Raw genomic sequence first — 21,049 nt, 5'->3', positions numbered from 1 at the left:
GACCAACACAAACATCCTGGTGCTTAATAATTGCTGGCAGATGAAGAACTTAGACTAGCCTCTCCCAGCATAAGGACTTAGCCACAAAGTCCAAGCTATCAAATACCAAGGGTGGGTGTGGGTAGGACAGGGGCTTTGGCCTCCATCATCTTCCTACTGTAGGCCACCTCCAGCAGCCACACCCTTCTTGGGTTTTTATTCCTAATGAGCTACCCGCGTCCCCCAATCCTAATCCTCAGTCTGTAGAGCAACACATTCTGCCAGTGAGAGAGCAGAAGCTCAGAGAAGTTAAGAGATTGTCCCAAGGACACACAGGGAGGAGTTGACAAAGCTAGGCTAAGAACCCAGGCTTTCTGGCCTGGACACACTCATGAGAGCAAAGCTCTCTCAGTTCCCTACCCCACCCTGCGCAGTGTTGGAGCTGCCAAGGGGAGACTTGAGGCTTGGCTTAAGCCAGGCACTCATGGAAACTGGACCGTTTTTTTTTTTTTTTTTTTTTTTTCCTGGGGCGGAAATGAGAAACAGATGTGGTTCTGGGAGCTGGGGTGCAGACTCATGCTGTGTTAGGGGGCTCAGGTTTCATGAAGGGGCATGTGACTGTGGTTATAGAAACTGCCTGAAATCCCAAAGTTGGGGGTCCAGCCTGGGCCTGGGAATCTACCCCAAAGTTGGGGGTCCAGCCTGGGCCTGGGAATCTAAGCTTCCTCCCCTAACTCTGCACTTTCTGGTACCTTTGAGAGTCAGATGGAGCCGGTAGAACAGGAAGCCAGGGATGGGGGGTTGGGGAAGAGGGTCAGACCCCATGCTGTGGCTGCTTACTGGACTCTGTGTGCAGTCAAGTCTGCTTCTCCACACAGAGCTGAGCCCTTATAACCTGCATGTTCCCTCAAGAGGATGCCCACAATGGCCCAAGCTGCCCCACAGAGGATACCAATAGCTTAGGCCTAGCTGCAGAGGCATAGAGTACCCCCAAACATGTTTGCAACCTCACACAACATTTCCTGTGTCACCAATGTGCCCCGAACCTTTGGAGCAAAGCATCGGCCCTGCCCACCTCACTTAATTGTTCTTGGAAAGTGTCACCTGAGTGCTGATTGTAGAACCCTCCAAAAAGGGCTTGTGGTGACTGGAAACCGGGGCATGGGAAAAGTAAGGTTCTATAGCAAGTGAGGGTCCCAAGTAGGCAAAAAGGCCAGAACGATTTAGCATTCATGACACTGTGCAGCTCTGAGATGATCTGTCTGGTTCCCCAAACCTCACACTTGGTCAGAAAAGCACCTTCAATGACACACTCGTCTGTTCTTTGATAGTTTTGCACACCCACATGGACACTAGGAAACACCCTGAGGACACAGTGGTGACAGGGCATGAATTCCTTCCCCAGGACCTCCTTGCTGGCATCTGAGGAGCCCAGATGGAGTCTGGTTCATCATTACAGAGCTGAGTGTGTCCTTCATGGCAGAACCCTTCCAGATGGTGAACTCTGTCAGTAGTCAATAAATGCCGTAGTGAAATGGATGTCTGTAGAGGAGACAGACTAAAAAAAAAAAACAAAAAATGGACAGGCACAGTGGCTCTGATGCAACAACTCACCTGTAATCTAAGCATTCTGGACAGCTAGGAGGATTAATGAAAATTCAAAGCCAGTCTGGGCATAGCAGATTTCAGGCCCGCCCAGGCTACATAGTGAGATTCGATTTAAAAACAAAACACCATCCTGAGCGTGGCAGTTTACACCTGTAACCTCAGCACTTGGGAGGCTGAGGCAGGAGGATTACAGTGAGTTTGTGGTTAGCCTGAAATACAGAGAACGTTTCAGGCCAACCTGGATAAGAATACGAGATCCTGTCTCAGAGAGAGAGAAGGGGGGGGGGGGGGAGGAGAGAGACAGACAGAGAGAGGGACAGAGAGACAGAGACAGAGACAGAGAGACAGAAAGAGAGACAGAGAGACAGAGAGAGACAGAGAGACAGACAGAGACAGAAAGAGAGACAGAGACAGAGACAGACAGAGAGAGAATTGATCAAATAGCATGTTTGGAAGGAGATGCGTGCTATGGAAAGTGGTTAAACAAGGCATAGGGGGTGTGTGTATTAGTTACTTTTCTAATTGCTGTGACAAAAGCAACTTGGGGCGGGGTTACTTTGGCTCATAGTTCACAGAGAATTGCCGTCATGGCAGGCAGCATCTTGCAGTGTCTTCTCCCATTATGACAACGAGGAAGCAGAGAGCTGGAGTCAGAACCAGGGACAACTGTTCAGTTTAAGGTCTCAGGTGACCCACTCCTGCTAGGTAGGCTCCATATACAAAAGGTTCCACAGTGTCCCAGAACAACACTAACAGTGTTCAAACACACACACACACACACACACACACACACACACACACACACACACATATATATATATGCATATCTTGTGTAGCCCAGCCTAGTCTTGAACCTACTCTGTATCCAAGAATGACTTTGAACTTCTGAGTCTGAGACTACTTACTCCGGTGTATAGGAACCATGGGATTGTACTACCATACCCAGCTTACTTGCTGCTGGCCTCAAATCCAGGGCTTCATGCTTGCCAGGAAAACACTCTACCAACTGCCCTGCATTTTCAAATGACCACCTGGCCTGTTGAGTCCACTATACACTAGATACAGTAAGGACAGTGGGAAGTCGGGGGGGGGGGCAGCTATGGCAGCTGTGGCAAGAATTGATGGCCTTACAGCCAGGAGGTAGCTGTGGGGAGTAGTGGGAGTTCTTGGAAAGAAATCACAGCAGGTTTCACCGTGACAAGGAGAAGAAGGAGGTGAGTGAGTCTGACTCAGGACCGGTTTCCCACGGGAAGTGACTCAGGTAAGGTCATGAAAGATGAGAAGCTGACAAGACTCCAGAGAGCCACAGCCGCCTTCACTGCCTGTGACAAGGATGAGGTGGTTTAGCCAGAGAAGCTGGAGCTGCTGAGGATCCTGGAAGTGGCATCTTGTGGACACCAGCAGTTCACGAAGCAGCTGGAACCTGTGAGGCCAACACCAGATCCTGGCCACTAAGGAGGGCCTAGAAGGAGCCAGAGACAGTCATGTGGGGAGAGGCCACAGGGTGGGGCAGTGCTGAAGGAAGGAGGTATTGGAGGCCTCGTGTGGAGGAGCACTCTAGCACATGCGCATTGGGTTGTCAGGAAGGAGACCAGGTGGCTCTGGGGATGAATATAAGTCAGCAGACTTGGGGCAGAATTGGAGACATCTTTGAAAAAGAAGATGATGGAGCAGCTGACGAAACCAAGCAGAAGACACTCAAAGTTGCGCGTGCGCACATGTGCGCCCACACACACACACACACACACACACACACAGAGAGAGAGAGAGAGAGAGAGAGAGAGAGAGAGAGAGAGAGAGAGAGAGAGAGAGAAATAATAACCCATCATTTTAAAAGATGAGAATGACACAAGAAGGAATGAAGGCATTGGTGCTCCCTAGCCACACTGCAGAGGCGACTTTCCTGGCCCTGGTGGTTTGCTTAGCCGTGAGGCTCTTGGCCACAGGCATCTCGAAGCTCTCTTAGAAGTATAGCTCCATCCTCTACACCTTAGTCCCAAGGCCAAGGAGAGATGTGGTCAGATCCTCAAGGGGCTGGGGGGCTGGGTGGTCTCCCTGGATGTTACTGAGACATCACAGACTGACGAGTGTGCTCCACAACAGGCTACAGCCCCACTTCAGGCCAAGGTCTTGTCAGTGAAGCATCTTATACAGTCACTTGCTATGTGCTCTCACATGCCATGGGATGTCATTTATAAATGAATAGACGCCTTTTCATGCCCCCCAGGGTTCTTGTTCTCCATGCAGTTCTCCGTGGGAAGACTGGGGGAGGGGTGGAGGAAGGAGGTTCGGTGCTTACTGCAGTGGGAGGCTGGTATCAAAGCCCAGTTCTCATCCAGGAGCGGAAAGCAAGATGTGATGCCAGATGCTGCTGCAGACCCATAAAGGCCCCGAAGAAGACAACATGGGGACTCGAAGTCAGCCCCGGCCCTCACTGCGGAAGGAGGCTTGGGGGTAAGGGGTGCCAAAGTCTCAGTTGGGCTTGTGGGGAAACAGGGAGAGGTGGACCGTGAGGTGCTAGCCATGAGGTGGTCTAGCTGAATTTGCCCAGCAGAATGGTGAATGACTAAAGGTGGTACCATGCAGAGAAGGACCATCCAGGAGACTGTTTAGAAATGGCAGGCATCAGGGGTCTAGGAAGTGGATTCACAGGGTAGCGCCTGCTCTGGTGTGGTGGGGAGGGGGTGTCTGGATTGTCCAAGCTGAGGCCACAGAGGCAGGCTCTTTACCCCAGCCATGTACAAAGACCACAAACTTCAGCATTATCGCTGCCCCCTCCATCCTAGGAGCCCCAGCAACCAAGATGTAGCAACTCAGCTTTGTCTCATGGTGCGGTCTCAAAGATGGCTCCATGGCCACTGTGGACTCCCCTTTTCTTCCCTGTGGGGTTCATACATGTTTTCAATTGTACAGTCTCTGGGCTATGAGTGGCAGGGGTTAAGAAATTTTGGGAAACTCGCTATTTTACTCCAAGGACACTGAGTTCAATAGGTAAACATGGAGCTCTGTGTAGCAGGCAAGTTATCGATCTCTCTCTCTCTCTCTCTCTCTCTCTCTCTCTCTCTCTCTCTCTCAACGCATTCTTTCATTCATTAACTCATTCATTTCCTGTGAGCAGCAGGCATGATTTCATCAGACTAGGATGAAGATAGTAAGGCTGGAGAGATAGCTCACCCAATAGTGCTTGTGCTAGCATGGAGACCCCAGAACTCATAAAAAAGCCAAGCATGGCAGCATGCACTTGTATGCCAAGCACCGAGGGGGCAGCCTACCTTAATAAGTGGGTGTGAAGCCAAGTAAGAGATTCTCTCTCAAAAAACAAACAAACAAAAACAAACAAACAAACAAGGTGAAAGCTGGATACAGTGGCACATGCCTGTAATCCCAGCACTCTGGGATTTGGAGGCCAGCCTGGTCTACAAAGTTCAGGTTACAATAGAGAAATCATGTCTGGGGGGGGGGGGGGGGAGGGGGGAGGGGTTGGGGGCCAGGAGGGAAGTGAAAAGCAATTGAGTAAAAAGTTGAAGTTACCACATACATACACACACACACACTTCAATAATAATAATAATAATAATTTTAAAGATGAGACTAATACAAGAGAAAATGCAGACGCTAGTGTTCCATATCTGCATTGCTGAGCACAACCTTTGACCCTGCCAACCACACACCTATGCAGGTTCCTCTGGGGCCTTAGAATGCTTGATTCCCAGCTTCGAACCTTCTTTGAGACTTGTATGGGCTTTGCTTTGTGGCTAGAAGTTTACAGCAGTAAGAGCGTTCAGTTCCACCTTAGTTGCCCATTGTGGCATAATGAATTGGCCTGAAACGGCATGGCTGAACATTTCAGTGAACAGGTGTTCTCTCAAACTCCTAGTAGTTGAGGAATTTGTAAACAGCCTTGCCTGGTGGTTCTGCTTTGGGTCCCCTGAGGCTGTAATCAAGATGTAGGTAGGGGCTGTGGGTATCTGAACCTGAGTCCAAGAGATACCCAGATGGGGCCTCTGGCAATCCACAGTCAGTCAGAGTGGCTGTAAGGCTGCTTAGGTGCATCGTGGTACCATGTGTGGCTTCTTTCTTAATAAGTCATGTGAAAGACCAGGCAGACGCTTTTGGGGGGGAGAGTCTTCTGTGCCTACCTGGCCTCGGAAGCCACACTTCCCATGTTTCCCCTTGCTCTCAGAAAGGTCACGGTGTTACAGGTCATGAGATACCCTTCTGACAAGACCAGAAAAACTCTCAGGTCCGAGCATGGTATGGGCTTCCTGGGAGCAGCCAGGTGCACAGCCAGACGGCCAGACGGAAACAGCACGTGCCCCTTGACCAAGCCTGAGCACTGAGCGGGCCCCCTCTACCCTGCTGCAAAAGGAGACCCGAGCACTTGTGAGATGGGCAACTTTTGGAGTCTCAGAGATGGGGCTTCTACGGGACAATAAAGGTATGTAGAGTCGGGGGACAGGGAGGCATTCTGAGCTTGGCAGGCCTGCTAGGGAGCTCCTACAACAGTGGCCAGGTAGGTCTCCTAAGACTCCAGAAGCGATCTGGACACAGTAGCGCCGGAGGCTGGGCTGGGAGAGGGGAGGAGAGCATATGAAACGAGGCTGGGCAGCTCAGCTCGGCCTTCTGTTTAATCACCAGGCTGCATTTCTGGGCCCCCACCTTTGGCTGTTGGTTTATTCGTGGGCTAATTCATTCATTCCTGCCAGATTCTTAGGCTGTAGACTTGGGCGGTGCCCTCTCTCTTCAGGGAGCTCCCACGATGGAAGTGCTATCTGCGAAGCCTAGGAGGCTGGAGAGGGTATGCCCTGAGCATGGGAGCCCACCCTGTGGGGAGACAGTGGAGGAGCAAGCACAACCAGGTACAGAGTTCTACCCGGCGAAAGGGAGTTGGCGGTCGGAAGAGATGTGTGAGCCGAGCCCAGTGGCTTGGTTTAGAAGAAAGCAGCGAGATCATGCGGGAGTTTAGTAAGGCACGAAGGAATCAGCCTTGCGGGGCCATGGGGTAGTGGGGAAGATGATCTGTAGAGTGAGTCCTGGAGGGAAACACGCGGCCCGCTACCCCCCCTCGCCACCACCACACCCCCCCCCACTAGCCACCCAGAGCGGAAACATGGCAAGAGATACCACAGACACCAGAGGTGCCACCCCAACTCCACAGTGCAGAGGTAGTGGAGCCCACCTTGCTCACCCCAGATTTACAGTTTGGAGGGGAGGGTGGCGGGGGTCAGGCTGAGCCCTGAGGGCTTCTGGGAGAGTTCTGGTCCTGTGCTGTGGGCAGAGCCGGGTGAGGTCCAGTTGAAGACAAGAGGCCTGGGCTGGCCCGAGTGAGTGGGGCCGTGGAAAGCAAGGAGGAGCGAGAGCTCTGATGCTTTGGCATCGTGTCTGTCTGAGAGACAGCTGGTCCCACAGGCGTGTACTAAAGTTCCAAACTGAGGCTCTGGTCCCTAGGGAACCTCCACCCATATCTCTCCAGTCCAACAAGGAGCAAGCGGTAGTGCTTGCTCCCCCACAGCAGGTGGCGCCCTCCTGCTGAGATTAGATTCAGGAGCTGAGCTTTCTGCCCAGAAAACCTCTTGGACACAGGAGAGAACAGCAGAGTCCGGGGAGCTGGCCCCTGGGCTGTCACCTAGCCTCACCTTATCTACTCACTGTAGCCCACCTACTAGCCTCACCCTCAGCGATCCCCGCCTTTCCCTTGGGTCTGTGTGCCCTTGCTATTCACCCCTAAGGGCAATTCTGGACTGCAAGACCTTCACGAGTTAAGGCAAGTCTATGAGCAGAAGGAGAAGAGGGGCCGCAGTTGGTGGTGGAATGCCCCAAGCTGTCTTTCTAGCTTCCTCAGCTCCCAACGGCTCACCCCGTCATGTCCTCAGAAGGTCCTCCCCATGGGGGAGTTCTAGGAAGTGGCTGGGGATGTTTGCTTGTGGCAAGGCGGCTCTGTCAGCGACGGGCAACGTAGCTGCCAACATCTCTCTGAAGAGTGAGCACGGGCAACTGCTGAAGCTGCCCGTTGGTCACCTAATCCCCAGCCTTTAATCCTAGAGGGAAGCCCCGAGGGGTGCGGAGGAGTCCCACGGGCATCTCATTCACTCCCTACTTTTCCTGTCCTTGCAACGGAAGTCCCCCTACCTGGCAGGCAGGGCCAGCCTAGGGAGGGCACCTGTGTGGCAGGTGAGCTGTCGTGTAGGCAGCAAGGGATGGAAGCAAAGAGTACCCAGAGCAGTGGGACCCTGGCACAGTGAGCACAGTGAGGTAAGATGTGAAAAGGCAGGAAACACAGGGGAAGGTTGGTGGGGGGTTGGGGACAGACAGAAGGACACCATGGAGGAGCACAGATAAGACTTTGTAAGATTTTATTTTTTTTCTGAACAATATTTAAAAAATATTTTTTATTGATTCATTCATATTACATCTCAATTGTTATCCCATCCTTTATATCTCCCATTCCTCCCTCCCTCCCATTTCCCCTTACTCCCCTCCCCTATGACTGTGACTGAGGGGGACCTCCTCACCCTGTATATGCTCATAGGGTATCAAGTCTCTTGGCTTTGTGAGATTTTTATAAGGAAGGGGGGAAAAAACGTGCTGGAAGGTTAGAAGGGAGGGGCTGAGAGCTCTCGGAGGCAGGCACCTGGCGCTCACCAACCCTGTGACATGCAGGTGTGGAAACAGCCTGACTTTCAGCCGCTGACTAGTCCTACCAGCCTCTGTCCCAAGCAACTCACAAAGGTAGAGCTGGAGCTTAAGAGCTTAACCCACCCCCACCCACGTCGCCCACCTCCTGAGCGCCCGCCCTCCGCTCTGGCTCCATAGCAACCACCCCATCCCTCCACTGGAGTTGCCAGAGTAATCAGTCACTGCTCACCAAGATGGTGGCTGAGCCAGACAGGGGGGCCTTTGTCTGATCCCAGCCCTGCTGGGAGGCCTAGCCCAGCCCTGAGTTTGCTCAGTCTGAATCATTGACCAGCACCCAGGGATACAACCCCTCTGAAAGCACTCAGGACTGGGGCCTCAAGCCTCCTACAGCATCAGGTGATGCTCAGCGGGAGCAGGGAAGGGAGGAGCCCAGGGGAGGAGAGGGCACTGGCTCCAGGTAAGAATCAAGAATATCCCACTACCACCTGTGCTTGCCGAACTTTCCTGAAAGTTCCCACCTGGAGCGACTCACCAGTCCCGCGTTGGGAATCTCTTCCTCCAGAGGCGTGAAAGAGGCAGAGGAAATACCTTTTCCCAGAGGACTAAGGGTCATGGATGAGAACAGGCCCTGGAGGACATGAGGCTGTCTGGGGAGTGACCAGTGGCCAGTGGTCCCACCTGACGTAGCATCCACACAAGGATAGACCTCTGAGGGGTGGACTCACTAAGTGCCAGAGGGAAGAGGGACAAGACCCTGATGGCACACCCTCTTCTGATTTCTTCCTGGATGTATATGACACTGCTCACCCCGGGGGCCACATCCAGGAAGCTTGGCCAGGAGCAAGGAGGAAGGCATAAAGAGACACACACACCAAGAGCAGAGGTCGAGAGGGACACCTTTTACAGAAGCACGCACACCTGGACATGATCTCCTCTGATTGTCCTAATAGTTGATACACCAGGGGCCATTCTATGATACAGTCACAAATAAGGGGAGTGAGATACAAGTCCGTCAGTTGTCCCCATCCCAGAGTCAGGAAAGACAGGGCACTGATGGATTGTATCCAGACCCGAGACCTGGGGCTCTGGTGCCACTTTGGTCAGAATAGAAGGGGGACAGAAAGGACCCTAGGCACCTTCAAGTAGCAGAGGAAGGTCCCTAAGAATTAAGCCCCTGGTTTAGGGATCACCTTTGAAGGGGGGCAGGTAGTAATATGGCTTCTTCAAGTATTGAAAGCCTGTCAGATAATCTCCACAGAAGGAGGTGAGGTAAGCCAGTCCCTAAGCATTCACACAGGGTAAGCCTGCCCCACCAGCCCCCATTCCCCTTTGGCCTTACCCTGAGAAGTCAATATTGATGTTTTATGATCCAGGATAAGTACGTATTTTCTTCCCCCATGAAGGGTTATCTGGTTTGAAGCGTTAATCAGTGACTGCTTTGCTAGGGGTGGGGAGCCTGTGAGAAGAAATCAGCTATTCAGCCTGAACCCTTCAACCCAGCTTTCCCCAACCCAGTGCATCTGACCTGTGCTTTTTAAAAGGTGGGGACAGGATCTGAGATTGAGTGCACAGGGTGTGTTTAGGGGAGTGGTGGGTAGGATGTGCCCAATTTAGGCAACCCCAGAACAGACATTGCCCAGGGAAAGTTCTGCATGTGGCTGCCATGAGACTAGTCTGGCAAGGAGTGGAAGGGCATGGAAGAAATGAGAGTCAAAGCACAAAGGATTCATAAAGGCTCAAGATAATGTGGGCTGCCCCTCTGGAGGGCCGGGGCATCGGAATTCAATATGTCATCTGCTCCTACCTGTTACCCAGTTTCGTTTTGGATATTGGTAGCTTAATATCCCTAGGAAGCAGACGCCTTACCTATCTTCCAGAATGGTTTCAAAGACTAAATTGTATATTATTTAACAGGGGTCGGGGGAGAAAGCATAAAATAAGTCTTTTTAAAGGAGAGGTGGGAATGTCTAGAAAGAGGCTCAGCCGCTTAGAGTGTTTGCTGCTCTTCCAGAGAACCTGAGTTCAGTTACCAGCACCCACATCGGAGGGCACACAACCACCTGTAATTCCAGCTTCAAGGTACATGGCACCCTAGTCTGGCCCCCACAGGTAACTGCACTCACATGCACATACCCACGCTCAGATGCACACCCATACACATAATTAAAATAAAATTTTAGAAGTGTACATATAAAGGCACTATGTAAAATTCAGAGGGTAGCTGCCTGTTTCTTATGAAAGAAACCGTTCTGTGGGTCGACAGTCCTGTTGCTTAGGAAAACACAGTAATGGGCCATTAAAGTTTAGGGAACTGAGGACCCCTGAGGCCCCTGCCTGCAGATGAGGAAGAGACAATCAAAGCAGCTATTATCTCTTCCTACCTCATTTGTAAGCCACCTTCCAAGGACATGGTATGTGACCTTGAACTGGACCCTTTATTGCTGGTGTCATAATTACCCTCCTCTGTGCCTGGACTTGACTTACCGTCTGCTGGACAAGAGCCTTGCTGTTCCGGAGCACTGAAAAGGATAGATCAGGAGCCTGTTGTCAGATTAGAGAGGAGCAGTCCAGCGAGGGGATGAATACACAGGGCTGGCGTGCGGATAGGGAGGGGGGAGAAGGAGGGGAGTTTGGTCACAAAAAAGCGGAGGCTTCGGAGAGGCATGCTGAGCCAGGAGAGCCACAGTGCCCAGGAGCTGGTGGGTGAAGGCAGCTGCAGCCAAACCTGACCACCTGAGTTAAGCCCTTGGGACCCACATAGCGAAAGGGCCAAAGCAACTCCTCTGTCCTCTGACCCCCGACAGGCAAGCTGTGGCATGCATCCCTGCCACCGCACATGCATGCACACGCATCACCACCACCAACCGCACATGCAGGCACATGCATCAACGCCACTGCACACGCAGGCACACACAAAACAAATAAACAAATGTAACTTTAAAAACCTATGCCACACCCTCCTCAAAACCCTGTCTGGGATGATGAGATGTGGAAGATGAGAGAGGCACACACTTCGAGTCTTGAATTTGAGAACGGTCAAAGACAGTTTAGCTGCATAGAAAAAGATGGCTGTCAAAGGCCTCAGGGGTTCACTGTCATGAGCTTGGGTTGTAGTTTGGGGAAGCAGGAAATGAGCACGTACTGTGACAGATGGGCACTTGTGTTGCCTATGAGTGCTGAAGAGAGCACACTGTGGTCCTTGCTTCCTAGAGAGTTCTGTTGAAGGAGACAGCAATGGAGGAGGGAACTGAAGTCTACCTCCTTGCTTCCCCTCTCTCCCCCATTTTTGCACTGTTAGAGAAACACATTTTCTGCTGGGCGCAGGGTGACCACGAGTAAAGGTTCATGGTCAGTTTTGCAATGCTATATAGCCATGTAACAATGCTGAAAACAAACGGCACCAGTCTTAGTCTGTTTGAGATGCTGTGACAAAGCACCTGAGTGTGGGTGTGTGAGGATCAATCTGGGTTGTCAACTTGACTCAATTTGGAAGCAACTAAGTGATAAGCTTATAACACAGTTTTGAGGGGTTTTCTTGGTCAGGTTATATGGAACGGGAGGACCCACCCAAAATTTGAGTGACCCCCTTGTAGCTACATAAAAGGAGGCCCAACTCAAAAAGCTTTGCAGGCATGCCTTCCCACTGTTGCTTTCCCACTGTAAATTTACCCAGGGTGCATCTTGCTGTGAGTTTGTCCACCCTGTTGCTACCAGCCTTCACTGACATCAGAATCCATCTTCTTTGGCCTTCTAAAGTGTACTGAAGACTAGTGGGTCTCCGAAGATCCCCCAGGCCTCTGGTGACCACCTGGGACTGCTTGAGGCAGCCAGCCTCATGAGCTGAACATCCCCAGGTACCTGGCCTCTGCAACTCGAAGACAGATACTGTTAGTCCACTGAGACTGTGGTGTGTAAACCAGCCTGATGAAACCCCTTTAGTATATATTTATTCTACCCTGTCTGTTCCTCCGGAATGCCTCCAGAGACTGGACAACTGATACATAACAGGAATCATTTTTGCACAGTTCTGGAAGTATCCAATCCCATGTGCCTGCTGAGGGCCTGTCTCCACAGCCCAGATAGAGGCTCACTGATATGGTTTCTCAGGACAGAAGTGGGAGAGGAAAGGGGAGCAGGATACCTGAACCTCTTTTATAAGGTTACTAGCCCCATTGTCAGAGTCCGTTTTCTGTTGCTATAAGCAAAATACCTGAGGCTATGTATTTTTATAAAGAAAAGAAGTTTCTTAACTCAAAGTTCTGAAGGATTCAAGAGCATAGGACCAGCATCTAATGAGACCTCATGGTGGGAGGAGCTCATGAGCCTGGTGCATGTGGGAGAGACAGATGGTGTGTCTTGCTAGACAGGAAGCCAGAAAGGAGAGGCCAAGCTTGCTCTTGTGTACTCCACCACCCTCACCAGACCCAGTGCATTCCCAGGGATCAGTGTTATCCATTTATGAGTGTAGAACCACTGGGACCTGATTACATCCTACGAGGTCCTACGAGGTCTTAAAGGTCCTGCCACCTGAACACAGAGGAACAAGCTCCCAACACACAAACTCATTCATGGGGGGCGGGTCTGCCCTTGTGTCTTATCATGACCCTAAAGGCCATGCTTCTTGATGCTATAACACTAAGTAGTAAACTTGTAACACATACAGATCAGGGGTAAACAGGGCCAGTGTATGTAACTTCTAGATTAGACACGCCCATGACTGTTTTCCTGTCCGCTGGAACAAGAACTTGAGGGTGAACCATGTTGGGCCAGGAAGATGAGGATAACATCACAGGACTGTGGGGCATTCAAGCCAGGCAGCTCGGGGCTGATCATCCTCTCTGGTCAGACGTTCCCGTGCCAGAGAGTCAGGCCTCCATCTTGGTCAAATTGCGTCTCTGCTTGCTCTCCAGTTACAGAGCAAATCCATTGCCAAAATCCATTGTATAACAAATGTAGACTCCAGTCAGCACTCTGTAGCCACAAGTTCCACATGGGTGGACCCAACCAATGTGGACTGAAAGTATTCAAGAGAAGAGCATCTGTGCTGAACACACACAGACTTTTCTCATTCGTATTCCCTCAAACAACCAATTAAATATGTATTTACCTAGCCCTTATGTGGTGTTAGGTATGGTTAAGTCATCAGGACATAGTTTAAGGCATCTAGGAGGGTGGGGTATGCAAATGCCTCTTCTGAGGTTGATATCCACGAGGGACAGGGAACACATCCCCTGTGGATACTGAAAACAGCTATGCCTGAAGCTTCTCCTGTGCACGATGTCCAGTGCCCTAGTCAGATGCAGGCCCAGATGTTACAGACCAGAAGTCGGTTACCTCTGTCCCCGGACATAAGACTTAGTGGAATTCTCATCCATGACAAAATAGAGCAGGGAGCTTGTTTGCTCTTTGGGTCTGTAACTACAGAAGAATGTAGGGATTGGTGAGTGATTCCCATGACGTCTTGCTGATTTCAACGAATTCCTTTTTTAAAAACAAACTCAGGCTAGAACTAGCTAATCTGCAAGCCAAGGAGGAGAGGAAATATAGTTCTGCCAAGAAACCTCACCTGCTGTGTGCCAGATATCTAAGTTGACCGAGGCTGGCATAGTGGAGCCTTGGGAACTATGGGAGCCACATGCTTCCAGATCCCAACTGGAAGGCAGTAATGGAGGCTGACTCTACACCACCAGACTGGGTAGGAATCATGGCCTTGGGCCTTTCTCAGCCTTCCCAGTAGAAATTCTCCACAACACAATGGGAATCAGGCCAGCAGCCAAGACCAGATTAAGGGTGTTCCCTTTTCACCCGGGCCTATTGTCTCAGATGGCCTGGAGATAGTGGCCTTTAAACCCAGAGAAGGGTCTAGGAGGAGTCCTGGCAGAGCACCCACACAAAGTACAGCCAGAGTTGTCAGGCCCACAAACTCTGCCCAGACAAGACCTCTGGCTGGAGTTATCTGAACATGGAACTGGCTAGAAGAAACATCCAGAAGGCTGAAGAGGAAGTCTCAGTAGGTCTGCTCTTCTTTGTCTACTATAGATGTGGTGACAGAGGGTGATGACCCAGCAAGAACCTCCCGGAGGGTAAAGCCACAGGCTGAGGAGGACGGTGGACAGAGGAGATTCTTCCAGAAAATGGAAGGACAGGGAGTCCTTATAGAGTCTAACCAGCTTGCCTCAGTTAATTACAACAGACTGGGTTGCTTGCTGAACTCCATTGTTTTGTTTTCTGAGGAAGGGTTGGTTTCAATTGTGGTGTGTGGCTCTTCCACCATTCCACCACATGCTGGTCCCTCATTGTGTGTTAGAGGACGGAGGGGGCTGATCACTAGCTATTAGTGTGCTGGTCTCCAGGCCACAAGTGGCTTTGTCCAGACATGACTTCGGGGTTGGGTAAAGGATATTACGGCACTTGAGGTGGCTTCCCTTGGCAGGTAGCATTTTGTGTTTTGTGTGTGAGATGAACAGATACGGGGTACCAAAGGGGTGGAATGTGACAGATTGTTAATTGCCCCCAAGGTGGAGGTTTCTCTTCCTTCTCAAAATAACCTGACTTTGAGGAAAGCACATGACTATCTGAATAAAGCTGCATTTCCCAGAGGCCTTTGCAGCCATATACACTTGCTACTAATTTATAGCCAAAAGACTTGTACTTGTCAAGCTGTGGCTCATACCTTGCAAATTTACTCTCCCTTCTCTTTACCACGTCCTGATGGTGAGAGGGCAGACATGTTGGGAAGACATGTTGGACCATGCACAGGAAAGCAAACCCCAAAAGGGGAGAGGGGGGAGCAAAGAGTCAAAAGGAAGGATCCTGAATGCCATCAAGGGTTCGAGGCTGAGCAGGCATGCCAGTTAGGATGTTAGGGAAAGAAGGCCCCTCACTTACTCCCAAAGGTGATAATCTCAGTCACAGAGGTGGTGCGCAGGTGCTGTGGGAGGAGGAAGGGCTGAGTCTTAAAGGATGGGAGACTTCTGCCAGTGAGGGAATGAGAAGGCAGGTTTGAAAGTGCGCAGCCTGAGCAAATCTGAGGAATGCTCACACTTGGGAGGTGGGACTGCGAAGAAGATGGGGCCACGTGTGAAGAGTTTTGAATGTCAAGTTGTGGGAACCACTGAGGGCTGAACTAGAAAGTAGCAAGCTCGCGCTCTTTCTCTCTCCCCTTCCCTCCCTCCCTCCCTCCCTCCCTCCCTCCCTCTCTCTTTCTCTGTCTCTCCCTCCTTCCCACTCTCTCTCTCTCTTTTTCTATCTCTCCCTCCCTCCCCCTTCTCTTTCCTTCCCTCCCCCTCCTTCCCTCTCCCTCTCTCTTCCTCCCCCTCTTCTCTTCCCCCTCCCTTCCCCCTCCCTCTCCCTCTCTTGTCTGAATGCCGCATAAGAAGGCCTAGGGTGAAGGGAAGTAGATGTAACTTATGATTATTTCCTTCTTTTCTCATAGAAACATTCCCGCCTTGGGCCTGATATGCAAACTTTCTGAGAACCAAGCACCAACTCAAACTCTAAGGATGCACACAATCTGCACACACAAATTTTCTACATGGTTCCCAAACAATCAAATAGGGCTCCCAAGTAACTAACTGTAAAAAATGTGGACATGTTTTCAGAGTTCTGTTTAAAATTATCACTTTAAAAGTAGCCCCTAGACAGTTTTTAGAGATGTGTGTGTGTGTGTGTGTGTGTGTGTGTGTGTGTGTGTGTGTGTGTATGCGTGCATGCGCGTGTACACACATGTTCCATGCCAAGACCGGAAGTAGCGTCAGCTCTCCTGGAGCTTGGGTTATAGTTGGTTGTGGTGCTGAGGACTGAATTTCTGAAAGCATCTGGAAGAGCAGCAAATGATTTTAACCATTGAGCCGTGTATGTCTCCAGCTCCCAAAGTACACATTCCCAAGACATATAATCTGACCCGTTTTTATAAATTAGATATCAATCACTACCAGCTGGAGAGATGGCTGAGTCGTTAAGAGCACTGGCTGCTCTTCCAGAGGATCCAGGTTCAATTCCCAGCACCTACATGGGAGCTGAAAACCATCTGTAACTCTGGTCCAGGGCTTCGACACCTTCTTCTGGCATCTATGCACAAATGTATGGATGCTGCCAAAAACACCCACATACACCACAAAGTAATAAAAAGAAAACAGCAACAAAACCATCAGTATAATGAAAATCTGATGCATTTTCAGTGCTTTGCAGCAGATTGCTGAGGGTCTTTTCTGAGACTGTAGGTTGGTTTGTATTTTTAAATAATTTAAAATAAATGGAATCATGCAACATATACTGCTTTTGTCAGACTTCCCCTCTCCACATGGTCGTTCACGGTGAGGCGCTAGTCAGTAGTTAATGGCTTTTACCTTCTCGGTGGCATCCGCATTGCAGATAAAACACCAATTACTTACTCACCTGTTTCTGTGTGTTTGACTTGTTTCCAGTCTTAGGCTGCTACAGATAAAGCTGCCATGAGTATTTGAGAACAAGACTTGTACAAGCGCATACTTTTATTTCCCTGAGTAAACACCTAGGAACAGAATGGCTGGGTCACATGTTGTGTGTACATTTAACTTTTAAAGAGTGTGCCAAAAATGTTTCCCCCAGTAGCCAGTGGTTGTAATTCTCATTAGCTATGTCCCTGTACAGTTCTTCCATGTCTTCATCAACACTCAGAAGGGTAAGTTTTTAATTTATCTACTACGTAACAGTGGTGTCTCGAAGCTTTTGTCTGCTTTCCACTAGTTTGTTTCCCTTCTTAGCCAATTTTCTGTGCTTAATATACTGTGGATTCAATTCCGTCACCATAGACGTGGTTTGAAAACACCTCCTCCCAGTGTGTGGTCCTTTCATTCATGGAACGGTGTCTGCTGAGAACAAAACGTTTTAATTTCCCTAATGTCCAGTTTGTCATTTCACTCTTTTATGGACCACAAACCCACATCCAGACATCCAACATGCATATAATTCAAAGTAATAAAGATAAAATAATCTGGGTCTGGCGAGATGGCTCAGTGGTTAAGAGCACTTGCTGTTCTTGCTGAGGACCCAGGTTTGGTTCCCAGAACCCACATGATGGCTCACAACAGTTCTAGGGAATCCAACACACTCTTTGGATCTCTGCTGGCAGCAGGTATGGTGGAACCCACTTGGTGCACAGACATCATGCAAGCAAAAAACCTTTACGCATAAAAATAAAATAAATCTAAGTTATTTAAAATACTTTTTTGAAGAGTGCCTTTTCTGTACCTGTGCCTTGATGAAAATCAGTTGTCCTTATCAGAGTGGTGTGCTTCTGGCCTTCAATTCTCTTCCATTGATCTTTGTGTCTGTCTTTATACTAACACTGCACGTTTTTGTCACTACGCATTTTGAGATTTGTCTTTGTCTTCCAGCCTTATTCTTCTTCAGAAGTTTTCGGCTACCTGCTGGTTTCTTTACAGCCCCATATAAATGTTAGAATCACCTTTTCAATTACAACTTAAAAAAAAAAAAAGATTTATTTATTATTATGTATACAGTGTTCTGCCTGCATGTACACCTGCAGGCCAGAAGAGGGCATCAGATCTCATTATAGATGGTTGTGAGCCACCATGTGGTTGCTGGGAATTGAACTCTGGATCTCTGGAAGAACAGCCAGTGCTCTTAACCTCTGAGCCATCTCTCCAGCCCCTCAATTACCATTTTTACATTTTTAATTTTGTATATAGAAACATAAAGAAGTAGCTAAAAATAATCCCTGAAATTATTCTGGGAATAAATTTCCAGATGTTTTTATGTGCTAAACATATGCTTTATTGAATGCAGTAGCCATTGTTTTGATAACATCTGTCTTATAGAAATATAAGTCACATACAGGAAAAAGTCACCATTTTTAAGTGTGCAGTTCAGTGAGTTTGGTACATACAGAGTAACCACCATCAACTATCAAGATACGGATGTCTCTGTGACCCTGACAGTTCCCTCTCTTCCCACACACCCTTCCCTAGTCATCTGATGTCTGTCCCCATGATTTTTTATTTCCCCAGAATGGCACGAAAGGGAACCACACACCACCTTCGGGTCTGGCTTCTTTCCCCTGCTGTAGTCCTTTCGAAATTCACCAACACTGTATATGTGAGTGGTTTGTTCTTTCTGATGGTTAAGTGGCTACCACAGTGTGGACCTTGAATGGATATAAATCCCACGGGTCCATGGCCTGACCCCCAGGGTGGCACCATTGGGGAGCGGTGGCCCACTTAGGAGGCGGAGCCTAGTGGAAGGTCTGTGAGCTCTGGGTCTGTGCTCTTGCAGGGATGCTGGGGCTCGAGGCCCTTCCTCTCTGGCTTGTTTTGGCCATGAGGCGAGCCGTCTGTTCTGATGCGTGTTCTCCACTCACTTCTGTCATCCAGTCTTCCCACCAGTAGCCCAAAACAATGTGTAGGTTTAGTTTTAGACCCTTTCTCTTTATAAGTTAACTATGTCTGGTATTTCAATATAATAGGTAAAGCTGACCAAAAGCCACATGACACAGTTTGCTTATGTACTCAACAGGAGATGGACAGTCGGGCTGTATCTGGTCTGAGGCAAATTGTGAATAAAGCTGCTATAAATCATTCCATATTACATTTGTGCACACATGCAATTTATTGTGTGTGTGTGTGTGTGTGTGTGTGTGTGTGTGTGTGTGTGTGTGTGTAAATATTTAAAAGCAGAATTGCTAAGTCATGTGAAAAGTAGATATTTGACTTTGGAAGAAACCATTCAACACTGCCCTGGGCAGTTGTACCCTCTGCTATTGCCACTGATCATGTGGAAACTTCCAGGCCCTCCTCCAACAGCCTTCCACACCCGGCAAGGTTGCTTTCTAAGTTGTAGCCATTAGAGCCGGAACATCATGAGTTGCCTTGTGTTTTCTCTTGTGTTTCCCTAGTGACGAGAATGAGCATTTTTTTTTAAATGCATTTTGGGACCTTATCTGTATGTTTTCTTTGGTGATGAGTCCAGATTTTGTGCCTGTTTTTGAGTTGTACATCTATCTTCTTACTACTGAGTTGTAAGACTCCCTCATTTAAATATTCTGGGAAGTGTAGAATTAAATGCATTACAAATATCAGTTAAATTGGTCGTCTTTAAACCTCTGTGATGTGGGGACTATTGTTTCCCTTATTTTGCAAGAGAAGGAACTGCAGTACAAGAAGGCTAGGTGCTAACTGGAGTCTCCTGTGTCAGCAAGTGGAGAGCCAGGGCTGCTGGGATGGCTCGGCAGATAACGCTGACTGCCACCACAGCAGAGCCTCATCCTCTGACTGTGATCCATAGAAGCTGCATGGTAAAAGAAGAGAGCCCACTCCTGGAAGTTGTCCTTTGACCTCCATATGTGCGTGCATATGCACACAAACACACACAAAATGAGCAAATAAATGTCATTTTTAAATTTTTCAAAAAAGAAAGAAAGTGGATGGCCGTGACGATCCCCAGAGAGCCTAGCTCCTATGCCGCCCCCATTTCTCTCTCTCTCTCTCTCTCTCTCTCTTTCTCTCTCTCTCTCTCTCTCTCTCTCTCTCTCTCTCTCTCTCTCTCTCTCTCTCTGTGTGTGTGTGTGTGTGTGTGTGTGTGTGTTTCCCACATGAACCCTGCAGAGGTCCATGCATTAATTACTTGTCCATGTGGCCAAAAGAGTTGACAGAGCAACCTAAAGGGAGAAAAGTTGATTTGGGCGCATGGTGTCAGAGGTCCGTGGTTCATCACGGTTGGGAAGGAATGGTGTCAGGGGCTCGGTTCGTGATGATGGGACTGTGTAGCTGCCATCTCATCCACGGTGGGGGGGAGACAGTAGATGCTGCTCTTCATATCACAATGTGGCCAATGAGGATGCAGAGAGCATAGGCTGGGACCAGAGCAGTTTAAACCTGTCTTAAACCCACCTCTAGTGGCCTGCTTCCCTCAGCCAGAGCTCACTTCCTAAAGGCTCTGTAGTGCTCCAAACAGCACCAAGGGCTGGAGACTAAATGCTCAGTTATAAGCCCAAAGGGGATATTCTACATTGAACCCTAACAGGCCACAGAATAGAGGACCATTGGAGCAGGAGCATTTAGGAATTGTTTTGAAGGAATTTTTCATGTGAAAAATTGGAGAGACATCGGAGCAGCCTTTGAGCTACCATTTGTTGTCCCTTTGAGAAAATGGAACAGGGATGTCATTTTCTCTAGGGTGCCGAGGAGCCCTGAAGTCAGGACTCGTGTCCTCAAATATGAGCCTATGTCATTATGGTCCTCATCCCAGATGGAACGAATTTTATGGGCGGCCGTAAGTAAAGCTCAGTCAGCAGAAATCTCTGCGAGCAGGGCATCCCTGTAATTTAGATGGCCCCTTAGTTATTAAGCAAGAAACACCAGAACTAGGAGCCATATGGTGGAGTGGGTCGGCATGAGAGAGTTGAAGCAGACTGAAGAGAAAGAATCCGAAGCAAGCACCCCCAGGCGGTGGCTGCATCTCTTACCTTGGCTGTGGAGATTTCTGCAAGCATGCCTTCCTGAGTCTGAACTGACTCACGGTGAACACTGACCTCAGAGCACAGCAGCCGGCACCTTCACCAGAGTCTCTGCGACTACCCAACAAGACCATGTCTGTTGATGTTCCCTCACAGGACGAGCGGGAGAGGCACGGTCATTAGACACTCGCCTGAGGTTCTAGCCGCTTCTGCGTGCTCACTTTCCGGCCACATAGAATTTTTACAGATGAGCATACAGAGCGGCGGCGTCCCAACCTTCTGAACGAGAACCGCTGCTCTATTGCCAACTACTGACTTTTGAAAGTTAAAGTGTATTAACCATCACCAAAGGCAACTCCAACATGCCTGACC

Source organism: Acomys russatus, chromosome 1, assembly GCF_903995435.1.
Source record: "Acomys russatus chromosome 1, mAcoRus1.1, whole genome shotgun sequence".
Classification (NCBI taxonomy): domain Eukaryota; kingdom Metazoa; phylum Chordata; class Mammalia; order Rodentia; family Muridae; genus Acomys; species Acomys russatus.
The sequence above is the reverse complement of the archived record's forward strand: the minus strand, read 5'-3'. Positions refer to the sequence as shown.